This window comes from Macrotis lagotis, chromosome 2, assembly GCF_037893015.1.
Source record: "Macrotis lagotis isolate mMagLag1 chromosome 2, bilby.v1.9.chrom.fasta, whole genome shotgun sequence".
Classification (NCBI taxonomy): Eukaryota; Metazoa; Chordata; class Mammalia; order Peramelemorphia; family Peramelidae; genus Macrotis; species Macrotis lagotis.
Window position 1 is genome coordinate 2410516 of NC_133659.1, and position 24625 is coordinate 2435140.

The window sequence follows — 24625 nt, forward strand, 5'->3', positions numbered from 1 at the left end:
AAATTCAGCCTCAGACACTTAATAATTGCCTAGCTGTATGCCCTTGGGCAAGTCACCTAACCTCATTGCCTTAAATAAAAAATAAAAAAATTTAAAAATTAAAAAGAGTAATCAGGGAATTTAAGTTCAAGCTAAAAGAGGAGTTGCTAAGGGCACTCTGGCTGTCCTCAAGGGGCTCAAAGACACTTAGCCCAGACCCAGTTGGATGGATGGCTGGTTAACTGGCTGGACGGGAGGGTGGGTGGATTGGTGAATGGACAAATAACATAGATCTATAACATTTGCACAGCTCTTTACAGGTGCAGCCGATATGTTCTTTAACAAAAGTAGACACTATTATTATTATTATTATTATTTATTATTATTACCCTATTTTAAAGATGAGAAAAGAGAGAGGTCAAGAGATTTGTCCTAGGTCACATAGCTAGGAGGTTTCTAAGGGAATATTGGAAGAGAAGGCCTCTTTGACATCCACACAGACAAGACAGAAAGATCTGGACTGTCTGACAGGCAAATAGGTATCTGAACTTAGGAGTTAGGATGATCTGAGTTCAAATGCTGCCTCAGCTGTTACTCGTTACTTGGGTGATCACAGGTAAATCTTTTAACCTCTCTCTTTTCCACTTTCTCCACCTGTAAATTGGAGGTAATCATTGCACTCATCTCTCCGATTGTTGTGAGGATCACATGAGATGACCCGGCTCAAGTGCATGGCAAATCTATAAAGGACTAGCCAAGGAATGCTAGCTAGTGTGGGGGCAGAGCTGCTGGCTGCCAAGCAGGAGAGGACGCTCCAAAGGTCACAGAGTCTTGAAAATGAATTTCGTATAATCGGAGCAGGAGGTTTCTCACCTCCATGAAGAAGCTCCTCGCAGGCAGCAGGAACCACTCACAGCACTGGAACAAACCCCAATCTGCCCTGCCCTCCAGGAGCTGCTGTTCTGAATCCAGTGGTGGAGGTTGTCAAGACTGAAAGGGATAAAAGAGACTGGGGCTTGGCTTTATATCTTCTGGTGCAGGAAATGAGAGCCCACCTCACTGGCTGCAAACTCCCCTCCAGGCTAATGACCCACCACCATTGAACCATCCGTCCCCAGAACCTGCCATCTCTGTGACTGCACACAGAGGGTCGTCCTCATCTCTTGGAGGCCAAGAGCTGCGCCCCCTCCGGGAGGCTCTCCCTGACTTCCAGGGGTCAGTGCCCTGTCTTCCTATAGCCACAGATCTGCACATGTATAGCCTTTGTCATTGGTGAACTCATGGAGTCTCCCAGTGCCCCTAAGCTCCTGGGGCAGAGCTGCAGCACCTCGCATTTGCCTCCCCAGCACTTAAGGGTGCTTAAGTGAGCAGAAGGCTCCTCAGAACCAAGCAAAACTATCTTCCTGCCAGCTAAAAGGCCTGGGATCCATGACCCATAACAGAAAACTCCTGGAGGTCCAGAGTCCCAGGGTGTCAGTCAGGAGCCCCAGGAACCCTAGGATGCCAGGGTTCTGTTGGAAGAATGCTCCTTTGGTCATCGAGCCTCAGATCCGCCCTCCCCCTCTGGAGAACTTCTCCCGCTTTGGGCCAAGCAGGAAAGGATGGCCCCAACTGTTAAAATTGAGGAGAATTTTCAGTGCGTGGAGGCTGGAGCATCCAATGACCTTGTGAAGGGCTTCTTAGTCTGTTCCAGGATGTGACCTTGCATTCAGCATCCACAAAAGGAGCTGGGGAGAGTTGAGTCATGGGAAACAGAAACAGGAGGAGAATATTCACAGGACACCTAGCCAGCACCTCTGAAGGGCACCAAGGGGGCCGTGCCTGTGCCAGTGCCCAGCCAACTGGGAGGAAGGCAGCCAGACTGCCCGCTGCCCAGTGCTATGGAGCGGGCTGAGAAGCTGGGGTGAAAGGAACAGGATGTAGCTGAATAGCTCAAGATCCCCATATAATTAAGATGCCTCCAAATTTAGTTCTTCTTGGACTGAGAGGACAGATCTAGAACCAACCAGCAGAAATCACAGAGAAGGAACTGTTGGTCTGATGAAAAGAAAATTTCCTATTAATTCTAACTACAGAAAACCAGAATATGTCACCTCAGGAGGCAGTAGAAAGCTCCTGACTGCGGTTGCTCTGTAGAGGCGACCCTCTGCCTCCTGCTGCTATCCTCCCCAAGGATACTTGAAGCATTTCCTCGGTTCTCTCCTCAGTTCATGGAACCACCCTGTGACTAACAGGGTGATTTGGGCCCTGGTTCCTGGAGCAGATGAGAAGAGCTACACTCAATCAATCAAAAACATAAATTAGGTATTAACAAGGTAGTGAATCTGGACAGGAAGTGACTTGCTTAGACTCATTGGATGGAGCCAGATGATGAAGTGTATTGGGATCAGCTGAAGAAACAAACACGGCTCTGGGCCCGGTTGGCTTAGAGGAGATTCCCAGCAGGAACAGTCCAGTCCCAGCTTCTAGAAAAAACAAACTTGAGTTTTGGGTTACTTTGAAAAGACAGATTCATTTTATCTGTGCCAGAGGGAGACAAAAGAAAGAAAGAAAGGGAATGGGCATTTAACCAGCACCTGCTGTGAGCTGGACATCATGTTAAAAGCTTTTTAATAAATATGATCTCATTTGGTCATCATACCAACCCTATGGGGGAAGAGATGCTATTATCACCATTTGGCTATTGAGGAAACTGAGGCAATCAAAGGCCATCAAGATGTACCCAAGATCACAACCCAGGAACTGTCCAAGGTCAGATTTGAATTCAGGTCTTCACTCCAGACCCACCTGGGAGTGCACCCAGAAGAAGGGTCACATTCCCCTTCCCCGCATCTCCATTGACCATGCAATCAGAAAAACTGAACTTCTAGCAAACAAAGCTTCCAGACAGAGGAGACAGAGAAAAATATCAACATATTAAGAAAAGGAGGCTTCAGAAAGTGCAGCATCCTCAGAGTGGAGAGAAGGGCAGCTACAGGACACCCCAAGGACCCTAATTCTAGGTGTTCAGCAGAGAGCCACCTTAGGGGCAGGTAGTTAATGGCTCAGAGAGGAAATAACACACACACTTAATAGGGTATAGAAATCTATCTTACCCTAGAGAAAAATGAGAAGAAAGGGATGGGATAAGGGGGAATGGGGAGATGGGGGAGGGAAGGGGGTGTGGGTGATAGAAGAGAGGGAAGATTGTGGGAGAGGGTACTCAGATACAGCACACTTCTGAACAGGGACAGGATGAAAGGAGAGACAGAATAGAATAAAGGAGAGTGAGGATGAATAGAGTGGAGGGAAATTCAGCTAGTAATAGCAACTGTGGAAAAAATATTGAAGCAGCTTCTCTAGTGGTTATGATGGGGAAGGCAACTCATCTCAGAGACAGAGTCATTAGAACCTGAACACAGACTAAATTACATTTTTTCTCTCTCACTATTCTTGAGGTTTCTCATCTCTTTTTGGGGTGGGAGATTATGATTACTCTCATAAGATTATTGTAATATAAACATAAATACTTGCTTAGCTATATGACCTTGGGAAAGCCACTTAACCCCACTGCCTTGCAAAAAAACAGTTTAGAATTGACTTAGAATTGATATTGTATAGCATGGGAGACCCTGGCACAGGACTACCCAGCATGGTGTGCCCTCCTCAAAGAAGGGGCTGCATTCTATGAGCAGAGCAGAATTAAAGCAGCTCAAAGGAAAGATGACATACATAAGTTTAGAAGACCCACCCATCCAGGTGTTCACATGAACTATCTGTGCCTGACCTAGGGTAGAGCATTCCAAGCTTGCTTTGGTCTGATCAGCCTCAATCAGACACACTGTCATTTGTCTCTAACATAGTGATGTTATTTTGGTCCTCTCCAATAATGAAGGACAAGAACCAACCAGTCTGTCACTGGTGGGTCACTGAGAAACTAGGGATTTGCTCCCAGTCACCCAGTTGGCAGACTTTTGGTCAAAGGTGTGTTTGGAACCTAGCTTCTCTCTATCCTCTAGATAGACCCTCTATCTCTAGGTCATACTGTCTCACTTCATTCATGGTCTCCTAAGTCTAACTGGAGGGTCTCCAATCTCTATTATTGATTTAGATAGGGTAGCTCCTCCTTTGTTTGCAAACAACAAATGTTCTTCACCCAACTGTGCCATCACTATGAAGGATGTCTGAGGCCCCATGGAGAAACCTTCAGCACATCATGAACCTGTCCTCCCTAACAGATACAGGTCACCTGACTTTGGGGATAGACAGAAGCACCATGAAGAGTATCAAAACAGAAGAACAAAATGAGGGTATTCAATCCCCAGTGACCCCAGCAGTAGAACCCTCATAACCCTCCCCTCATTCCTGAGGAGATTCACATTGAATTTGCAGAGGATGCGCCTCCCCATCCTCCCTTCCACCCCCATCCATCACCATTGCTCCCTCAGTCCCAACAACCTCACAGGTTTGAGTCTGGGGTGGGAAGGCTCCAGATATGCAGGAGATGGGGTGGGGGAATAGCCCAGGGGAGAAGTCAGACCTTCTCATCCCTCTCTTTGCCACTTATCAAAGCCAGAAAGAAACAAATACTCGCCTCTCCCCAAACATCAGCAAGAGATGATGGAATCGATTTGGACAGGAAGGATTAGAATCACAGCTGCACAAGAAGGGGATTGGGGAGGATTTTTATCTCGCAAGCTGAACTAATAACCACAGGGATTGAGTTAAAACTCTTCCTTCAGAAGGAACTCATTCATCCCTGCAAATATAGGCATGGCATCACTATTTCCCATCAATTAACAAAAATAGTTTTCTATGGTACTTCATATGGAACTATCAAGAAGTCAGCAATGAAAGAGAAAGATTGTTTTGAAAGTCAAGGATTAGGTCCAGAGATTCAACTAAGGTGACACTTCATCTAGGAGACCAGCCAGCTTTGGCCCCATTGAAGGCTAACCCCATCCTCAGAATCCTAGGTTGGCTTCTCCAGACTCTGCCAGTGAAAGGTAGCCCTAGGCTTCCAAGGTCAGGCACCATTTGGGATAGCTCAATCCATTTGGGTATTCCTTCCTACATTATTGTTCTCCACATTTACTTCTTACTCTCCTAACCACTGCTCCTGATTCTGCCTTTAAGACCAAATATGAGAAGTTTGATCTCTTCTCTAAGTTATATATCTTCTAATATTCAAGGACAACCATCATGTTTCCCCTTGGCTTCCCTTTGCCAGCCTAAACATCACCATTTCCCTCTTCTAATCCTCAGAGGTCACAAATGCAAGGCCCTTCTCCACTCTGATCAACCCTTGGAAATTCCTAATGTCCTCTCTAAAATGGGCTGCCCAGAACTGACCACCACACTCTGGATGTGGCGTGACCAGAGCAGCAGAAATTTGGGCATCCCTTCCTTAGTCGCTCTTCTCTCCAGGGACCTGAGATGTCTGAGCTTTAGTCTCTGTTGTTTGTTGGGGTGTTGAGTCCTGGGCTTTTCAGATGAATCTGTATTTAGCCATTTGCTGTTGTTGAATCATTCATTTCCCAGTTGTGGTCAACTCTCTCCATTTGGAGTTTTCTTGGTAGAGATATTGAAGCAGTTTGCCATTTCCTTCTCCATTTCATTTTACATATAAGGAAACTGAGGCAAAAAGATTAAGTGACTTGGCCAGGATCACAAAGCTAGTAAGTGACTGAAACCAGATTTGAAGTCAGCAAGATGAGTGTTCCTGACTACCAGCCTTGTGGACTATCCATGCCCATTTAATCTATAGCACCCCTTTTTAGAGCTTATGAGTCCAATTTTTTTAACTCAAGTGGAAGATTTGATTTTATCCACATTTGATTTCCTCTTATTGGATTCAACCCTAGATATCACTAAGTGATACAAATGTACAATCCTACACAAGATGGAAGCCATGTCGGCAGCAGGGCTCAGGATCCCAGAAAAGGGGACCCCCCCTCCTCCTCTTACTACTACATTTACTCCTTTCATAGTCACTACTACTGTTTATTTACTACTACTACTGGCAGTAACTACAACAATTATTACTATTAGTGACTACTACAGTTACTACTAGTAACTACTGCCTTTATTATTACTGTGGCTCTTCCTACTCCTATTCCTACTACTACTACTATTACTGCTACTGCTGCTATTACTTCTGATAATAAAGACTATTTTAAGGTGGGCAAAGAGCTTTCCTCATTTTCTCTTCTTTGAGCCTTACAACGAGTTAAGAGAGTTACTATCATGGTCTCCATTTTACAGATGAAGAAACGGAGATTAAGAGAAGTTGAATGATCTGCCCAGGGCCAACTGGCTAGTAAGTGACAGAGGCCAGAGGCCAGGTCTGATGCTCTCGCCATCAAGCCACTGGCTGCCTCTTAATGCTCCACTCTTGGCATTTCTCTGACTTATCTTCTCCAGCAGGTATGGTTAACTGAGATTTCCAACCAGATCTCTTAAACCAAAGATGATCTGGTGAAAGAGGCAGGGGAGGGGAAGAGGGAAAATGAGAGATTTTGGTCAGCCTTTGTCAGGGCCTAGTTGGCCCTGGACCCCTTCTTGGAGAATGCCAACTTGGAAAGGGAAGATGCTCTGATGGCAGCTTTAGAAATTTGGTATTTCCTATCATACGAGTCATATTAACAAGCATGGTCTGATTCTTAGTCATTATTGCTGATCATGAAAGATACACCAGACCCTCATCTCCCTTTTTAATTAAAATGAGATGTTGTCACCTCCATCCTTAATGGAGATCACCTTGGCCAAAGTAGAAGGCAGTGGCTCTCAATCCAAGCAGATAAGGGGGGAGCTCAGACACCTAGGAACTGTATTTTTCACCTCTATATCCAATATCCTGACTGGGAAACAAAATCCAGAGAAATGACAGCCCCATCCTCCTGCCTCAGTGATGCTAACAAAAGAATGAATTATGCTGTCAGCCATGAAGGGTCCCTAAAGGAATGAATGATCCTCTCACTGCTAAACAGGTAAGCATGAGGATGATTTTGTACCTGGCCATATCTCTCCTGTGGCCACTCACTTTGGCTGGGAAGCCAAGGGCTGGGCTGTACCAATTTCAGCATAAATGCCTTATCTGAGGAATGTCAAATCCCATTTGTGCAGCATTTCCTTAGGCTATTAGCTGGTGACAGGGCAAAGGGACAATCCCTGTTCTATCTCCAGTCACAGATACCAGTTGTTGAAAGAGTTGCTTGGCAAACTGGCTGATAGAGGACACACTGAAAGAGCCTCCCCTGAAAAGTGGAGGAACATGACAAGGTCACCTCAAGTTTAATAAGGGGGCTGGGAAGTTAGAGATCGAGACTGCCATGAGCATTGTCTGCTGTGATTAATAACCCTTTATCTCTGATTATATAGAGCCATCCATCCAATAGACTGTAGCTAAATCTGTTGAAGGACCATTTCAAAATATTCAAGGAAAAATTACATTTTGGCAACTAGTGAACATGGATATTTTAGCCAAAGACCAAAACAAAGCAAATAAACTAAAAAACCATCCTGAAAAACTAGGGATGATTGTTGGACCACTGTCCTAAGCAGATAAATACTCCAACTGAAAACCCCGCTTCTAGGATTATTGTCCAGTTCTGGGTACCAGACAGTCACTCAATTAGCATTTATGAAGGGTCTATTATGTGTGTTCCCCAGGAGTTCCCAGTCTGATGGGGTAACAACATGCCAGAAAAGTTAGAGATGGTCTCTGAGGAAAAGCACCAAGATTAAGGAAGACTGAGAGAGGCTTCTTGAAGAAGTGTCTATGGGACACTAAGAGGCAGTGATGAGGAGGGAGAGATTTCCAGTTGTGGGCTATAACCAGGGAAAAAGCTTGGAGTCTTGGGCTAGGAACAGCCGGGAGATTAGTCATTGAATGAAAGAGTATATGGAAGGGAGTGCATCATAAGAAAACCAGAAAGGGATGGAGAAGCCAGGTTGTAAAGGGGCTTAAAAACCAAAAAGGGGTTGGATTTGTTTCTGGAGGTAATATGGAGCCACTGGAGTGAACTGAATGGGAAGGGGAGAACTTTGTGGTTTAAGAGGTGTGATTTGACGAGAGATGAGGCCGGGAGACCAACAGATGACTGCTGCAGTCCAGACATGAGGTGATCTCCCAAAGGTGGGGATAATGGGGCATGACAAGTGATTGGATAACAGCTGTGGGGCAGTGAGGAGTCCCGGAGGTCACACCTGGTTTGCAAATCTGGGTGATTGGGAAGATGGCTTTGCCCTTGACAGTCAAAGGAAGTTAAGAAAGGGGGAGGGGTTAGGGGAAAGACATTCAGCTTTACACATGTTGTTTATGATTTCTGGTTAAAGATGTCCAATGAATAGTTGGAGATCAAAGGAGACTAAAGGTTGGGAGAGAGATTAGAACTCACCTATCCGATCAGATAGTCATCATCATGGAGGAGATCTTTGGAATCATGGGAGCTGAAGAGATCGCCAAGCCAAGCAGTACAGAGGAAGAGAAACGGACTCCTGACAGAGGCCTCAATAAAGACCCGGCAGAAATCTCCAGACAGGTCAAGAGGAGAATCTGGGGAGACAAAAGAGTATCATGAGAAGAGGGTGATCAGAAGTTAAGAACAATGAAGATGGGAAAGGATGTCAGATTTGGCAGTTGGTCCAAAGCCAGACTACACAAAGTTAAAAAGTGAGAGGAAATGAAGAGAAGGAATGTACTGCAGATGGCCTTTTCAAAGAGTTTAGCAACAAAAGGGTGGAGAAAAATAGAGCAGTGGCTAATGGGGATCAGATGATGGCTTTTGAGAATGTGGGAGATGTGGGCATGTGTGTAGGCAGTGGGGAAGGGGGAGAGATGGGAGACAGAGGAGGCACCCCACAGGAGGAGACAGCGTCGGATGGGATCACATTGATGTAGAATAATTCTCATTGGCAAGGGTACAGAAGAGAGGGATAGGGGAAAGAGGTGGGAGGCGTCTGGGTGATGGGGGCCGAGCAACAGGGGAGAAGCAGCAACTTTGATAAAGGGCATTGGCCTACTCGAGAACTCTGGCAGCATATAGTCATGAAAGGAAAGACTTCTCCACTCCCCCGCTAGGCCAGTGTAGCTACCCCAAATGACCCTTCCTCCCTTTTATATAGATTCTGGAGAGATGGACATAGTCCGGTCTCTATTGTCTCCCTCCACTAGACTAGCAGCTCCTTGGGGGCAGGACCAGCTTTTTTATTTCTATTTGATAGCATCCACCACCCTGCCTGCCTAGGAGAGATGCTTAACCTGCTAAACGCTACCTGCTGGACACTCCCAGGAGGATAACGCACACTGATGAACATATGCTACAGAAAGAGAAGATGGTGGGCAATGCCTGGGGGGAGCCTGGAGAGGCATGGCAGGTACCGCTCTGGGGACAATGGAGGGAGCCACCTGTTGGCAGCCATGCCTGGACCCCAGAACTCCATAGTCAAGGGCAGCCATCTGGTAGGACGGTGCTCTATAGTGTCAAGAGCAAATGAGAGGACCTGGCCTCCACTGCCAACTCTGCCGTTTCTAGTCCATGTGATCTTCACTAAGTCACTTAACTTCTCCCTCTGCCTCAGTTTCCTCATTGGACAAGTCATTCAGCCTCTCTTTAAGCTTCTGTTCCTCGGCTGTAAAGTGAGAAGGTTGGTCCAGATGATTCTGAGATCCCTCCAGTTCTACAGTTAGGATTTCGGGTCTTTATCTTCCATGGACTCTGATAAAGCTTTATTTGTTTTTTTAGATTGACTTTTAAAAATCCACAATTTTTTTAAATTTTCATTTGTAAATTTTATGTCTACAAAGGAAGTGAGTAAAAGCGCACAAGTCAAAATATGGGAGGAGTCTCCCCTAAATGTGATCAGGTCCTTGTGAGAACCTTTGATATACGAATATCTTTACAATGAGAACCAGTATGGCCCAATGATTAGAGACCTGGGCTGGGAGTCAAGAAGGCCTCAGCCAAGTCCCATCTGGGGTGCTGTCTAGTTGTATGAATTTGGGCAAGTCGTCTGAGCCTCCACTTCCTCATCTGTAAAAGCCAGGGATAATAATTCCTCTAACAGCTACTTCAAACCATTGTGGAGTGTCGCTCAGGTGAAAGACCATATACAAGGCAATTTCTCTGTAGAAGTCAGCTAGTATTATAACTAAAACGAGGGAGCCACTCCTCCAGGAAGCTTGGGGCATGGTGGCTCCGTGACTCAGGGCCTCATGGAGGAGTTGACCACTAGGGTCGTTATTGTCCTGCCTGAGTCTGATCTGGAAACAAACCACAGACCGGGCTCAGCAATGGCACGCATTACGCCTGTGTGGAGACCGGGGGCTTCAGCAGGATGGAACAGGGGAACATGTGTTCCCCATCTTGATTAAATTGCAACGCTGAATGCTCTGGAGAGGCCGCATCCTGACAGCCCTAATAACGAGCCATCTGTTGAAGTGATTAGGTAATAATCTGAGAAGAGGCTGCCATGGGCAGCTCAGTGGCCTCCAAGCCAGGACCCAGCGGCCAAGCCTCTGTGGTCCATGGTGGGCCCAAGCCCCATTCTTTCTTCCTGCTGTTCTTCTGGGCCCCTCCAAGCAAAGGGTCTGATCTGGGGAAACCGGGTTCACCCTGGCTGGTTGGGAAGGAGAGAAAAAGAAAAGAGAAGAATCAAGGTCTTTCTTCTTGAAAGGAGATGACCAGGCCACTTGATGGTCCTCACTTCGATGGCCTCTCTCTTGTTCATGACCGTCATGGAAATCACAGGGCAGAAAGAAGACGTTTCTTGAGGTCAGGGATGACCCTGCCACCTGGACATTTACCACCGGTGTGGACGAACCAAGACTACGCCTCGTTGCCAAGGTCTGGGAATGTCACTTGGCTCAGAAGCAGAGCAGAGGCCTCCTTCAGGTCTGGATCCAGGCCCCCTGCCGGTGAGAGGACTCCCCGATTGCTCTGAACCTGGAGAACCACTCCTCCCCCTCGCTCTGGGGTGGACGGCTTCATGTTCTCTTCCCGCCTCTCCTCCCCATGCCAACAGCAGCAGAGAAGGAATTCTGCTCCACGTCTATGGAGTTTGGAATGACCATTGGCCACGCAGGCTGGAACGCTCCAATAGGCCGCAGCTCAGGAGAGGCGGGTATATATTGATCCTTGAGTCATTTGCAGGGGATGGTCCTTGAACCCATGGCAGCTGATGAGATCACCAAGTGAAAAAGAGAAGAGAGGAAGAAGAGGGGGAGAGGACAAAAGCCAGAGGGAGCTCCTTGGGCCTCTTTCAACCTGGGGGTTCCTGGAAAGGCCCAGTCCTAAACCCATGACTTGAATGAGCAAAGGAGAGTCCCCATTCCCCAGCCATGGTTCACCTCATCCATCTAACAAGGCCTCTGGGCCCAGGACAAGGGTTTGGGTCCAGTGCAGATGGGGCCTCCACATGACAGATTCTTTTCTGTTCAGTTTCTGGGTGACTTCCACTTGTTACAGTTAGTTCACGAAAGTAGGAATAATAAGAATAAGGGAAAGGAAGAGGAGAGGAACAAGGGGAGAAGTGAGAGGGGGAGGGGAGGAGGAGGCAGAAGGTGCGCCTCTCCCCATCCCTCTGAGACTAGGGACCTTGTGAGGGGGGCAGCCAAGTCTGCCCACCCCAAGCAGCCCTGGAGGGTGATGGAGGCAGAGAAGAGAGGCCCCTTCTGTACAAAGCCCCTGGGCCCTGGGGCTCAGTGTAAACTCTTATTCTCATTATTATTAATGTTACTATTATCATCACCCCACTGTCCTCTCTGCTGAAGGACAGCCCCTTTTCTGCACCTGAAGCCAGGCTTCCTTTCAGCAGGTGGGTCCCCGGACACTGGCATTACCACCGAAGCAGAGGCTGGCCCAGAAACTCCAGCTCAGTCCTGACCCTCGTGGTGACCTCGGCCACAAGCGGGGAATCCCTCAGAGCGGCAGTTTGCCTTTAATCCCACTCAAAGAAGCAAGTCAAGGACACTTTCAAGATTTCTCTGAAGACCTCTAGTATTGGGGTGGCAAGGTGGTGCAGTGGATAGAGCACCGGCCCTGGAGTCAGGAGTCAGGAGGACCTGAGTTCAAATCCGGCCTCAGACTCTTCATAGTTACCTAGCTGTGTGGCCTTGGGCAAGCCACTTAATCAATTGGGAGACATGGGAGACAGTGGCATAGACACTGGCACAGCCAGAGGGTTGGGGTGCCCCCATCCCAGGAGGGGCTGGGAGCCCAAGAGAGTTGGGAGAGACACAAATGTAGAGACATCTCCATCCCAAAGGTTGACAGACTATTTGTGCCTCCCCTGTGGCAGTGCCCGCTCAGCCGCAGTTGGGCACTGTACCTCGACCCCAACATCTTGATGTCATTGGTCCACTTCAAGGACAAAAGAGCAAACTGCAGCCAGCCTATGAGGGACAAGTCCCAGAAAGCCCTGACCAAGGGATCCCTGCTGCTCCCTCTGCTGCTCCGGTCCCTTTCCTGGGTCCCCCCTTACAGCCTCGGTGCCCCCTAGTCCCCTCCCCTCAAGCTGTAGAGCACGAGAAGATGGGTTTCTGAAGGAGACCCTAGCAGGGCGCCAACTCAAAAGGAACCTGGGATCACCAGGGTGCACAAGGTTCCCTGGGGGCCACGTGTTGACTTACTTTAAAATGTCATCTTGTCTGTTTAATTGGATTTTTATTTATGTTGTTAAATATTTCCCACTTGGATCTTAATCTGGTTCTGGTCACACTGCACTTTGCCAAGGTCAGGTTCTCCCTTCCCATTTCTGCTGCAGGATGGATGAATGAAGCATTCATTAAGTGCTTACTGTGTACAGAGGAAAGTCAGACAGGCCAGAATAGAGAGAAAATGGCTAGTGAGCCTCGTGCCGGCTGGAAAGCAATCTCCAGGCCCAGCGACCAAGGTGATATCAGGCCCCTTCTGAAGGTCATTTCTACCGATCAGATCATTATTGTGGTTCAGGTCACGTCTGGGTCTGACTCCCTGTGACTCCACGGACTTGTCCCTGAGCTTTCCTTGGCAAAGAGTCTGGAGTGATTTGATGTTTCCTCTCCAGCGTGTCCCCATCTTACAACTGAGGGACCGTGGCAAATAAGGGTTAGGTGACTTGCCCAGGGTCAGTCATTTACTAAGTGTCTGAGGCTGGATTTGAATCCAGGTCTTCCTGATCCCAAGCCCAGTGTTCTATCCACCATGCCACCCAGCTGCCTCTCACCCCCATCAACATTGTAGCCCCTCTGCCCCTCTCACTGAGCAGGGTTGCCCCTCAGACCCTGCATTCTAAACCTTAATTTTAAATCCCTGTTGTTGGACCACAGAATGGTCCTTAGAGACCTTAAAGACCAGAACAGGACCATAGGGACACCTCATCCGACCCACTCCCTTTACAGAGAGGGTAGGTGAGGCGCAGGAAGGCAGAGTGACCACTCACAGCCCCATGGGCAGGGGCAGGTCTGGACCGGAGCCCACTGACAGAAGGCTGCCCCTCCACGGCCTCCAGTCTCCTGCCGGGCCCTTCTCCGGAGGCAGCAGGTGCAGGAAGGTCACTCATGGGGAGTGGGGGTGGGGAATAGGGAGGTGGGGAGCTCCCACCACTCCCTCAAGCTCCCCAGCAGTGAAGGGGCGCCCTGTCCGAGGCTGGGCCTGGAGCCCCCCTTCCACAGCCCAGCGAGCAAGGGGAAGGTCTCTTTGAAGGTCGGCGCTTGCGGCCTCACCCACCCCCATCCCTTCTGGATTAGCTCCCCTGGAGGGAGGAGGCCGGTGGCTGAAGATGACTGGTTGCCTTGGTAACCGCATCCCTGGAACCTCATCCCGTGGTCCACCGGTCCCAGGCGCCCCCTGGTGGTCAGTGCCCACCCTGCACCAGGTTCTTTGGAAGAAGGTATTTTATTGAAAAGGACAAAGTATTTCTAGAAAAGGCAGAAAAACGCAAGGAAGCCCCCTCCCCCTTCTGGCCCCTCGCTCAGGCCTTGAGGCCTGGGGGGCTTCCCAGAAGGTCTGAGGCATTCAGGGAGCTGGGGGGCTCCTGTGAGCAACTGTCGAGGATGAGAGAGGCTGGATCCAAGGGGGGTGCAAGGGGAGGGGTGGCAGTGAGGGAAGCAGGGCTCAGAGGGACCTTTTGCAGAAACCACCCATCCGTTGGGTCCGGCCCCATTCATTTTTATGAATCCCCGGCTCTAAGCTAGGGGTAGCTCGGACTCATCTAGCCCCAAAGGAAATTACTCCGTCCCCCTCCTCCTTCCAGGTTGCCTAGGTCATAAGAGGCAGAGCTGGGATTTGAACCCAAGTTCTCTAGAAACAGGCCTCGGACTTCCTCCTGTAGATTCCCACTGTCCGCTGCTAAGGGGGAGCCACTTCATGGGGCATACTGGGGCTGGCTGTGGGGCAAGGATGTGCTCCGGCTGAAGGAGGATTCCCTCACTGTTAGGACTGAGAGAGGAAAGGGGATCCCAGAGGGCACTGCGGTTGGAGGGCTGCAGGGCTGCAGATGCCCACCTGGAGGGCCCTTTACCACACAGCCCAGGGCTCACATGGAACATGGGAGCAGAGGCGGCAACTGGGATGGGAGGTCAAAGGTTTGAGAGGCTGGGGACTGCACTTTTGGGGGGGCCTCGGTGAGCTAGGACTGCCCCCACCCGCACATTTGTGATGGGAGCGATGATGCGTCCCTGTCAGGATGTACAGACCATGGGAACAATGGACATGAAGGAGCTGGGGAGAGGGGCGTCAGCAGCTGGGCGGTCCCCGGTCTGGGACCAGACAGGACTCAGAAAATGGGCCTTGTGGAAAGCAGCTCCTAAAGAAAAGCCGACCCAACCAAGTCGTAAGAGCAATGCGGCGGAGGGGAGACCTCAAGGGAGAGGTCTAGAGACTCGCAGCCCCCACGGGGAACAGTCAGCTCTATCCTCTGAACTGAGGCAACCTGAAAAAGTCATGGGTGGGGATCTTCATCCAAGATTCCAGAAGGCAACAGATGCCAAGCACATGTGCTTAAGACTTCAGTGTCACTGTAGAAGGATGGGTAGCCCGAACTCCCAGGGGACATGAGCCCTGTTGGGGTCCCCCCACTGGGGAAGCTGTGAGTCCTTCCCAAGGAGAGAGGGGACTGTCCATCTGTCCGCATTCAGAAATGTGGTCCAGTGCCCCTTGGAAGAGCACACAAGACCCCGCTAACTCACAGATGGACTGTGCGCACCCTCGCGGCCCTTTACATGGACACAGCACTTTGAGGTCTACAGGCTTTTCCCTGAACAACCGTTTCCAATGGGTAGCATCGGGATGACTTGCACTGATATCTCCATTTTGCAGATGAGGAAGCTAAGACTCAGAAGAGTCCGTCGAGTCCCTTACCCTGGTCCTAGTTTATAACGTACCGGAGGCCTGCCTGTAACCAACCCCCTGCAAGGCCAGGGAGCCTGCTTCTGGGCATGGGTATCGGGGGGCTCTTTCCCCAATTTCCCTGTGCAGGGATCCTCTGATGGCTCCCGATGGCTTTTGGGACATTGTGAAAAGTTGTGCAAGTGACTCCGGAGCCACAGTGAGTGTGTATACAACAGGCTCCAAATGCTTAAAAATCTCTTTCCTGGTGGTTTGTGAGCCCCTCCTGGGGAGGAAGAGGCTATAGAGGCTGCTCACCTGGAAAGGAGGGGTGAGAGACAGAAGAGCTGTTCTCATCGCTAGACACCCAGGGCGAGGGTTGGCACAGCCGCAGAAGGGAGAAGGGGGAAGTGGAGCGCCTAGGAATAACCCTGGGACAACCCCACAGATATTAGTTTAGTCAGACACTCAGGTGTCAGGCCTTCATTATCCCACAGAAAGTATGAGCACGGCCCACTTCACCTCTCTGAGGTCGGCTTCCCGCTGTCAGACAAGCCGGCCTCTTGGCTCCCTCGATGGTCCCGAGGCACACCAAGGTCTCAGGGCAGGGGCATCTGCAGCAGAATCCACCGGTTTCCTCAACGCCACCGAGGTGGATGAGACGTCAGAGGGCTCCTCATTGGGTCCTCGCCGATCAGCCACTCGCTCAAAATGACCAAGCGTGGATATGCCAGAGATAAGACCGGAACCCACGTTTCCTGATTCCAAGCCCATCCCTCTTTCCTAACACCCCCAAAGGCTTTGTGCAGGGGACGGCAGATGGGTAAGATCAACAGTTAATAAAGCTTTGTCGCTGAGCCAGAGCATTTCCTCATCCATGTAGGGAGCCTCCATTATCCCACATATTTCCCGGCTGGTCATTGCTAAGGCACTGCCAGCATCATTGGTATTCCCTTCCCCTCCGCTGACAACTGAAAGTTCAGACCTTGCTGCCAACTCTCGGTTCCTACAGCTGTCTCAACGCTCCCCATCTCTGGAGCCATCAATCTCCGCACTCTGATCAGACAGGCTTGAGCCAGGGAGAAATCACATCCAAAAGGGCGGAAGAATGCAGAGACATATGGGGAAAATAAAACCCCTCCCCGGGATGGAGGTCCAGAGTCTCACTCACCGGGGCATCTTCCCTGACACGCAAACAAATCTCCAGTCTTGAGGTTCACTCACAGCCTTTTGTTCCACCCACGGGGCCCCTATTTTACAGCCCAAATTGAGCTGATGAACCAGTCTTTGCATGAGTTCAGAAATTTCTTGGTCAGTAATCCAGGTGACAATCATTTCCTTCTCATCCCAACAAGGTTTATGAAGCACAAACGTCAGGACCCTGCACCACGCAAAGGGGGAGGGAGGGGTAGAAATGGAGACCCCACAGAAACACCTTCCTCGCTCCGCCTCTACAGAGAAGACCGGCCATGCTTTGGCCAGCCGCCCAAGGCTCCAGTCTGTGGCCCGACCCCTAGGAATCCTACCAGGGCCAGCCTCAGTTGCCCGCACCTTTCCCTGGTGGACAAGCTCCCTTTTACCAAGGATGGGCAGCCAGCCGCCAGGTACCCTCCATGAAAGCTCTTTGGCTGCCCACTTTTCCTAAGCTGCCCTCACTCCCAGTGTCCATAGTGTCCTCTCATCACCCCATCCCACCTCCAAGTGGACAGTTCACTTTAACTCTCAAATTCCAGTGGTCTCCTTTTGAACCACTCATGATATCCTGGCTTCGCGCCACCCCTCACCTCTCCTGCTAGACACTCAGCTCCCCAAGGGCAGGGATGATTTTTATTTTCCTTCTAGCTCTAAAAGTGCTAAGTGAACATACGGAATGAACCAAAGGTGTGTGACTTCAGCCGCATGGGGAATCCTGATGCACAAGCTTCCTCCGCCGATATACAAGGCCACCCATTCAGGACTTGATTAGATATGTCTCGGGTTAATTGTCTGAGGCACTTGGAGGTTAAGCACTCTTCACGGGGTCTTGCAGAAAGTAAGTTCCAGAAGCATAATTTAAACTCAGCCCTTTCCCCACCGGCCCAAGCTCCCTGAACTTAGCGAATAATCAATCCTGCCTGGCTGGTCGACTGGCTGAATGAATCAGTGACTCTAATGCGAGGGAAGAACTTGAGTCAGCACCTTGGACCTGCCCCTCAACACCATCACTTCTTGCCTTGGGGGTCACAAGACTTGGAGCTCTGCATGAGCCTGAGGGGTCAAGTCATCTGGTTTCCTCAGCCCATCTTAAATTTGAGCAATGGGACCCCGAGGCCTCCACTCACCAAAGTCACCCAAAATGGTGGAGGCAGCATGCCAAGGAGGCAGGTGCCAAGGAGGCAGCATGCCAAGGAGGCACGTCACCTTCCTGATGTCTGGCGCTCTCAACTGTGGAAGGAGGGCATAAGGTTTGGTGACTGCTGATACCCTCTTTGGCTCCCATGAGAGGCCTAGACCCACCCCTGAGCTTCTGTGGAAAACAACAGGGTAGGGACTTGATCAAGGTTCACTCTCCCTCTTTCATGTCAACATGATTGCTGCGGCTCTTCTCTCCAGCTCTTCTTCCTGGGCAGCAGTTCCTCCATTCGACAAATAAACAAGAGGAACTTTGGGTCCTTCTTGGCTCCAAATCCAATGATTGAGTGAATGGATTAATAAACAAATGAATGAAAGATCATTTGGTCTCTCTTAAAAGTTTTGACTTCCCTTGTTTTCTCCTAGCTTTTATAGGTTCCTTTTCTTTCCTTTTTAAACGGTGCATTGACTGATGTCTTCTTTTTACAGTACACTCTCTCCTGCAACTTGTCTCCCTCTCTCCTCCCTCCTCCCCAGCTAGACTGCAAGCTCCTTGAAGGCAAGGATGGGGCATGGCTGACCCGGGGAGGTCCAGGAACCCAGACCTGCTGCCCGTCTGCTGGTGCCGATCCCAGGGCCGGACTGAGTCCCCCTCACTCATTTCTTCCTCGTGGAGTTCTGAGTAAGTCCGACCCTTGGAGCTTCAGGTCCCCCATCTGCCAAAGGACAGGCCTGGCCCAGTGATCTCTGGGTTCACTTCTAGCTATCAGACTGACTCAAGGGGAACCCCTTCCCCCAGGATCTGCACACTCTAGAAGCTTCTGGAATCCTAGCCAGGCTAAGAGCGTTTGGATTAGTGCCACCCCTAGACTTTGACTCGGGAAGCTCCCTCCAGGTTCAGACTCTGTCTCTAAGACTTCATGACTGTCCTCCATCTACTCAATAAGATGGAGGCAATGCTGCCTGTAATCGTTCGCTCTGAGCACCCTGCAGACCCTGAAGGCGACATGCCAAGGCTTCTAACACCCTTCAGAGGGGTCATCCCTTCAGGAATCCCCGTCCCCAGAGGCGACTTGGTGAGGAAGAGGCAGAGCCGGGGCCTCCCTCAGACACCGACTGAGTGACCCTGAGCGGGTCACTTTACATCTGATGGCCCAGCAGCCCTTGGAGCTGGACAGCTGCGGCTCTGCTTGGAGAAAGGGGTTTCCTCCTAGAGAGTGGTGGCGCCTGCAGCCTTGACTTAGGGAGGCTGGCTGTCCAACGGCAGAGTCGGGTCTCCACCACTTTAGGAACAATCTCCCTGAGTTCCTCAATGCCTGTGGCCCAGACCCTGGAGAACGAGGGCACCCGGACTGGGGGGAGGGGGCACCGGAGACCAAAGCAAGTTGGGAAGAGACCCAAGGCCTCAGACTCTTCAGGAGGGAAAGGGAGCCAAGAGGAAGGTAAAATGGCAGCTGGTCCAAGGATGAGCAAGGTGAGCTAATGCTCCCCAGGGGAGCCCGCAGCCTTATCCCCCTTCTGCAGGGCTCCCTCCGAAAGGAAGAGGCCCCCCTAAACACGGGCCAGAGTCAAACTGCAAAAAGGGCAAGAAACTCTGCGTTTAGCTCTTGTCGCGACTGCCATTTTGGATCAGTTTTGAAGAGCTGGAGGAAATTGGGAGAAGGGGCCCAAAAGAAGGTTCGGATCCGGCTCCCTGGGAACTGCCCTGGGTGTGGGTGGGGGAGCCTTGATCTCTGGGAAGTCTGGGGTCTCTGTGTGTCTGGCCAAGGTCTAGACTGCCCAGGGCACACACACACTCCCCATGGTGTTGGACAGCATTGTGGAGACAATATTTGTAAGGCTTAACACTGGTCCTAGAACACAGCAAGGGCCACATAAATGCTCACTCCCTCCTACAAACAGTAAGTGCTACATAAATGCTTGTTCTCTCCCTTGCACTACCAGACAGTTTTGTCTGACAATGTCAAGTCTAAAGTTGTCTTTTTCTGGGCGGCTAGGTGGTACAGCGGATAGAGCAGAAGGACCTGAGTTCAAATCCAGCCTCAGACATTTAATAATCACCTACCTTGGGCAAGTCACTTAACCCCATTGCCTTGTAAAAACTAAAACAATCACTTTGTCTTTCTGCCCAGTGCAGCCAAGACCCTGCAGAGGTCTCCTCCGCCCGTGCTTATGGCACAGCTGTCCCTCTCTGAGACAGTTCTTTGCCAGTGGGTCCATTTGGACCTCTCTTTGCCTCCCTAGCACTCTGCCAGAGCTGGTATACTGAAGCTGCCTAATAAATGCTTCTTGCTTGACTGACCCATTGATGGTTCCACCTTCTCCCCCCAGGGCCAGGCAGAACAAGCGGAGTTGACCTCACTGGAGGCCAAGGTCAGCTGATTCTTGCCAGGCTCCATTTCTGGGAACCACAAAGTTCCCACGGATCCACACGATGCCGGGCAACTGAGGAACCTGGAAGCTCTTGGGCCAAATCAAGAGAGTCCATCCTAGCTTAGAGTAAATGCTTGTTGAGTTGGAATGGAAAAATAGAGCAGGGAAACTGTAAACTCATCCTTCTGGGAGCAATAAGGGTGAATCAATTAAGGGCATCACCAGGTCTTGACTCTCTTGGAGTCTTCACTGGAAGCGAGGGGCTCACAGAGATGAAAACTTGGATCTCTGACATATTGGGGGAACCATGGATGATATTATTCCCAGTGCCCATGGAAGTGGAAAAAACTGACTCCCTCTGGCCCACCCTCTGAACTCTGGACTGTCTCTTTCTCACCACAGACGCTTTACGCTTTCTTTTCTAAATGTCTTTTGCCCCCACCCAAAAGTTGTGATTTATTCTGAGCCATTTCCCATTGTGATCATGTGTTTTGATTAGGTGAGAATCCAAGACGTGGAACCCAAGACCAATCCAGATCTGTCTGATCCTCTGTTGCTACAAGGCAATCTGGGTGACAATGATGCCAGGGCCTTGATAGGAAACCCTTCGGGGTGGGGGGAAAGGGGCACAATCAGTGCCAACTAGGGGTTGAGGGATGTTTCTTGCACCATGCTCTGCTTGTTAGTAGGGCAGTTAGGCTAGAATTCTGGGCTTGAAGTTAGGAAGTCTCATTGACTGGAGTTCAAATTCTGCCCCAGGCACTTCCTAGCTGTGTGACCCTGGCAAGTCACTTCACTCTGCCTCAGTTTTCCCATCTGTAAAATGAGTTGGAGAAGGAAATGGCAAATCCTTCCAGGACCTCTTCCAAGAAAACCCCAAACAGCAATGACAACAGCCCAAGGGAAATGCCACAACTCTGTGCTCTTCATGAAGAATGAATCATCTGCCCCCCGCATGTTACAGATGAGGGAACAGAGGCCCTGGGGGATCAGGTATCTAGTCAAGGTCACATGCCCTAAAGGCAAAGTTGGGATTTAAACCCACATCCTCCCACTCCAGAGCCAAAGGGTTCCTTTGTCTCCCTTCCATTTATTGGGGGGGCACCCTCTTCTGCTCAGACCCGGATGTGGATCTCCATTGATCCACTCTCACCTTAGCATCCCATAAGCATCATTTCACCAGAGACAGCTCTGTATTAATGACATCAGAAGAAGGAGAAATAAAACCACTTTCCTAGCCCAACTTCCAGGGAGGCTGCCCCCCACAAGTCCTCCAAAAAGCCACCCCCAAATGTGACCGGAGGTCTGACTCCAACTGGAGAATTCCCAGGAGCCCTTTTGGGTGCTTCCCTTCAGAGCCCCCCTCAATCAGCTGGTCCCACTGGCAGCTCCCCCAATTCTGGCTCCCTTATAACTTCTGGAGGCTCCCCATCCAGTTGGTTGGTTGAGGGTCCTTGAGCAGCATTGACCATCAGACGCTGGTTCCTTCCCCCCAACCAAGCCTCCCATCTCTCCTGGCACATACCTCGTCATGGAAAAGCTACGGGGACTGGAGCAACGCTCTCTTCCCAGGACCCTCTGTCTGCCTTCCTTCTCCAAAGCTCGAGGCCTGGATGCATCCTGGGGCCAGTCCCACTTCTCCACTCTGGGCATCAGCCCAAGCCAGGCTGGGCTGTGAGCATAAACAGCTGGTTTTTATCTCATCTTGGCCTCTTGGACTATTAAAATCAGCAGTCTTACCTAGCAAAAATAGGCAATTTTGTTCAGACCAATGAGTTCAAACAAGACAAGGCAAGTGAGGTTCAGAGACACCAGGATCTGAACCCAGCTCTTCAGGACTCAAGTGCACACTCTCCCCACCATGGCAGACTATCTTTCATCAGGTAGTCTTAGCTTCTAGACAAATGCTGGTATTCATAGGGCCTCCGAGCTTTACCCTGGGGGCAGAGGAGAGGAGGGCAGCTCTGTGATTTCATGACCATGAAGAATGACCAGTGAGGAAGGTCTCTCTGTACTGACCAGCTTCTCAGTTGTGACCTGCAGCCTTGAAGAGGGAAACCAGGATCTAATCTTAGTTTCCCACCAACCAGCATAAAATGGACCACTTTATTCCATTTTAGATAGCAAGGGGCCACTGGATGCTGGAGCCCCAACAACCTAAGAAGTAGGTTCTTTTTATCTCCATTTTGCAGTTGAGGAAACTAAGGTAGACAAAGATAAAGTGACTTCCTCAGGTCCAGAGGCAGGATTTGAACTCAGGTCTTCCCTGCTCCAGATCCAGACTCTATTTCCTGCAGAGATTGATGGATCTATTGATGGGCAGGCAGAGTGAGTTTTTATGAAGCATTTACCAGTGAGAATACAAACCAGTCAACCAAACTGGTCCCTGTCCTCAGGAAGCTTCCATTCTAGTAAAGCTGGCAGGTGGGGGGTGGGGGAGTGAAGAGGAGGGGAGGGGAAGCTTCCCCTGTGGGCATGATGTGAGGAGAACCTGGAAGTGAAGCCAGGAAGATCTGGGGGCCTGGTGACCCACCTCGGGGGTGGAGGGCAGGATGATGACTGGCGCAGAGCGCCGGGATCACTGTGGGATCTACAGGGAGAAAAGGGAGCTGGCGCAGGTCACACAGCTAGTCAGCATCAGATGCAGGACTTGAACCTAGATCTCCTGGCCCTGAGTCTAGCCCTAAATCTCTTCTGCTTCACTGTGAACTCTGAGCTGGCTGTCATTAGGACAGGTGTGTATTGTCTGGGTTCTCCCTTGATTCTAGCCTTGTGCGGCACTCAGGCCAGGGTTGGAGAGCCACCATCTGCCTAACAGATGGGTAGACACATAGGTGGGCATCCTGTTGATGCTTAATAGATGCATGCTGATTGGTGAGCAGAGACTGGGCTGGCAGGAGTGAAGACAGCCTCAGTGGCCCCGGGTGCCCCCCAGAAATGGAACGAGGGCAGGGAGGGGAACAGAAATGGAGGAGCAGCTCGTCTTTGCCCCCCGATGGGGCAGACAATGGGCCCCTGGTCCTCAGCCTCCTCTCCCCTCCACTGTGAAGCAGGGAGCAGGGTGGGCAATACGTCAAGGGGACTCACTGACCAGGGAGGCTGCGGAGATAATCTCCCCAATCTCTGGGCTGACACAGGCCGTGTTTCACCATTGGCTTCCAGACAAGTTCCTAATCTCCTTTCTATTCCATTTCCAGACTGGCATCATTTCAGAAGGAGTTGGGGGAGCCCACCATTCTATCACCATCTGACCTAATGGTGAACTCAACTCCCAGGAACAAAGAGAGCTCAACAGAAGCGGGATTCTACTCAAACCACCAGAGGCTCCCAAGCCATAGGCGAGAATAAAGCCCATAAAAACTGGGACATTCCCATTTTCACTCAATTTAATGGGAAAGTCAACTGTCCTGAGATAGATTCCTGGCTTGACCCCATTCCCTCCAGGAATGAGTTAGAGCCCCGCTAGCCCTCCCCTGAACACCCAGGCCACCCAGTGGGAAGGGGCTGAGGGGTAGTATCCAGACAGCTTGAGTGGTTGCTGACTATTAGATCACTCCATTTCTGCCCTTCACCTCTAACTTACCCATGGCCGGAGCAGTGGAAGGCATCTGGGCTAACTCCTCTATACCAGGTCTACCTCACCATCCAACTGCCGAGCCCCTCCCCACCTGGGGGTCCCCCAGGACGGTCCTGTCCAGAAGGTGGGGACTTCCTAGGCATAGTGGGGCCATGCTTCCCCAGGTTTGAGCTCTGACCTGGAGGCAGAGGAGAGAAAGACTGTTGGAGGCCATCCTGGGGAGACCACAGTGAGATGAGAATGAGTTGGGGGGCAGAGGAAGAGGAGTGGGAGGGTGTCATTGGGGGAAGCAGCCTCAGGCCTCTGCCAGTCCCTGCCTGGTCTGTCAGCAGCTCAGAAGCCACGCGTGCTAGGAAGCTCTGGACCCAGGAAGCCTCTACTCTAAGAGCACCCCCATATGAATCCAGCCCTACTGTGTTTAATCCTCGCTCCCCTTTCATCCCGCTCTTCAATATCTCCCCTCCCTAAAAGGTCACGGCAGCCCTAAAACTCTCCCCCGTCCCCCAAGGACTCCCCCCCCGACAGGAGAGGGCTAGGAGTGGACACATCTTCCCCGATCCCCCATATCAGGAGGACCCCAGAACGATCATTTCATCACGTACCCCCACTCATGGCCAAAGGGTCCCAGAATGCCTTTCTAGACCCACAGCTGTGACCCTTGGAGCCACCCAGGTCAAGCCCATTCACCCGCTCAGGCCTAGCTGCCTTTCTGTGGGTGGACTGGGTCCTAGTTGACCTGGGGAGGGCCAGGATGGTGCCTCTCTTAAACTCTGCATCTTCCCTAGGGTACAGACGGGGGGTGCTTTGCTTCCTCCTCCCTGTCCCCTCCCCTGCCTTCACCTCAAGGGGAGACGGAGCCACTTTAAATTTGCAGGCGACAGGCAGAGCTTTCTGAAGCCACTCACCCCAAGTCAACTCTTGAAGACCCACTGATAGGGAAGGCAAGGACCACCTAAGACCCTGATGGAGATGTAGGCCACATAGCTGTGGGCTCGGACCCAGGACAGCTGTTCATCTTCAGCAAGGGGGGTCCCTGGGGGTGGCTCAGGAAACCGGGCCAGAGGTCAGTGCTCCCAGT

The 24625-nt window shown here is 50.7% G+C and overlaps 1 long non-coding RNA gene across 1 annotated transcript in view; it reads right to left on the bottom strand.

The window, feature by feature from the left end:
• The window catches only part of LOC141510907 (uncharacterized), a 31800-nt gene extending 7801 nt beyond the window's left edge, over positions 1–23999 (bottom strand). Inside the window, exons 1-3 of the long non-coding RNA XR_012475186.1 lie at positions 23554–23999; positions 21496–21710; positions 8358–8515 (exon numbers count right to left, since the gene is read on the bottom strand). This is a non-coding gene — a long non-coding RNA (uncharacterized LOC141510907). The remainder of the gene's footprint in view (positions 1–8357; positions 8516–21495; positions 21711–23553) is intronic.
• Positions 24000–24625: the final 626 nt, after the last annotated feature.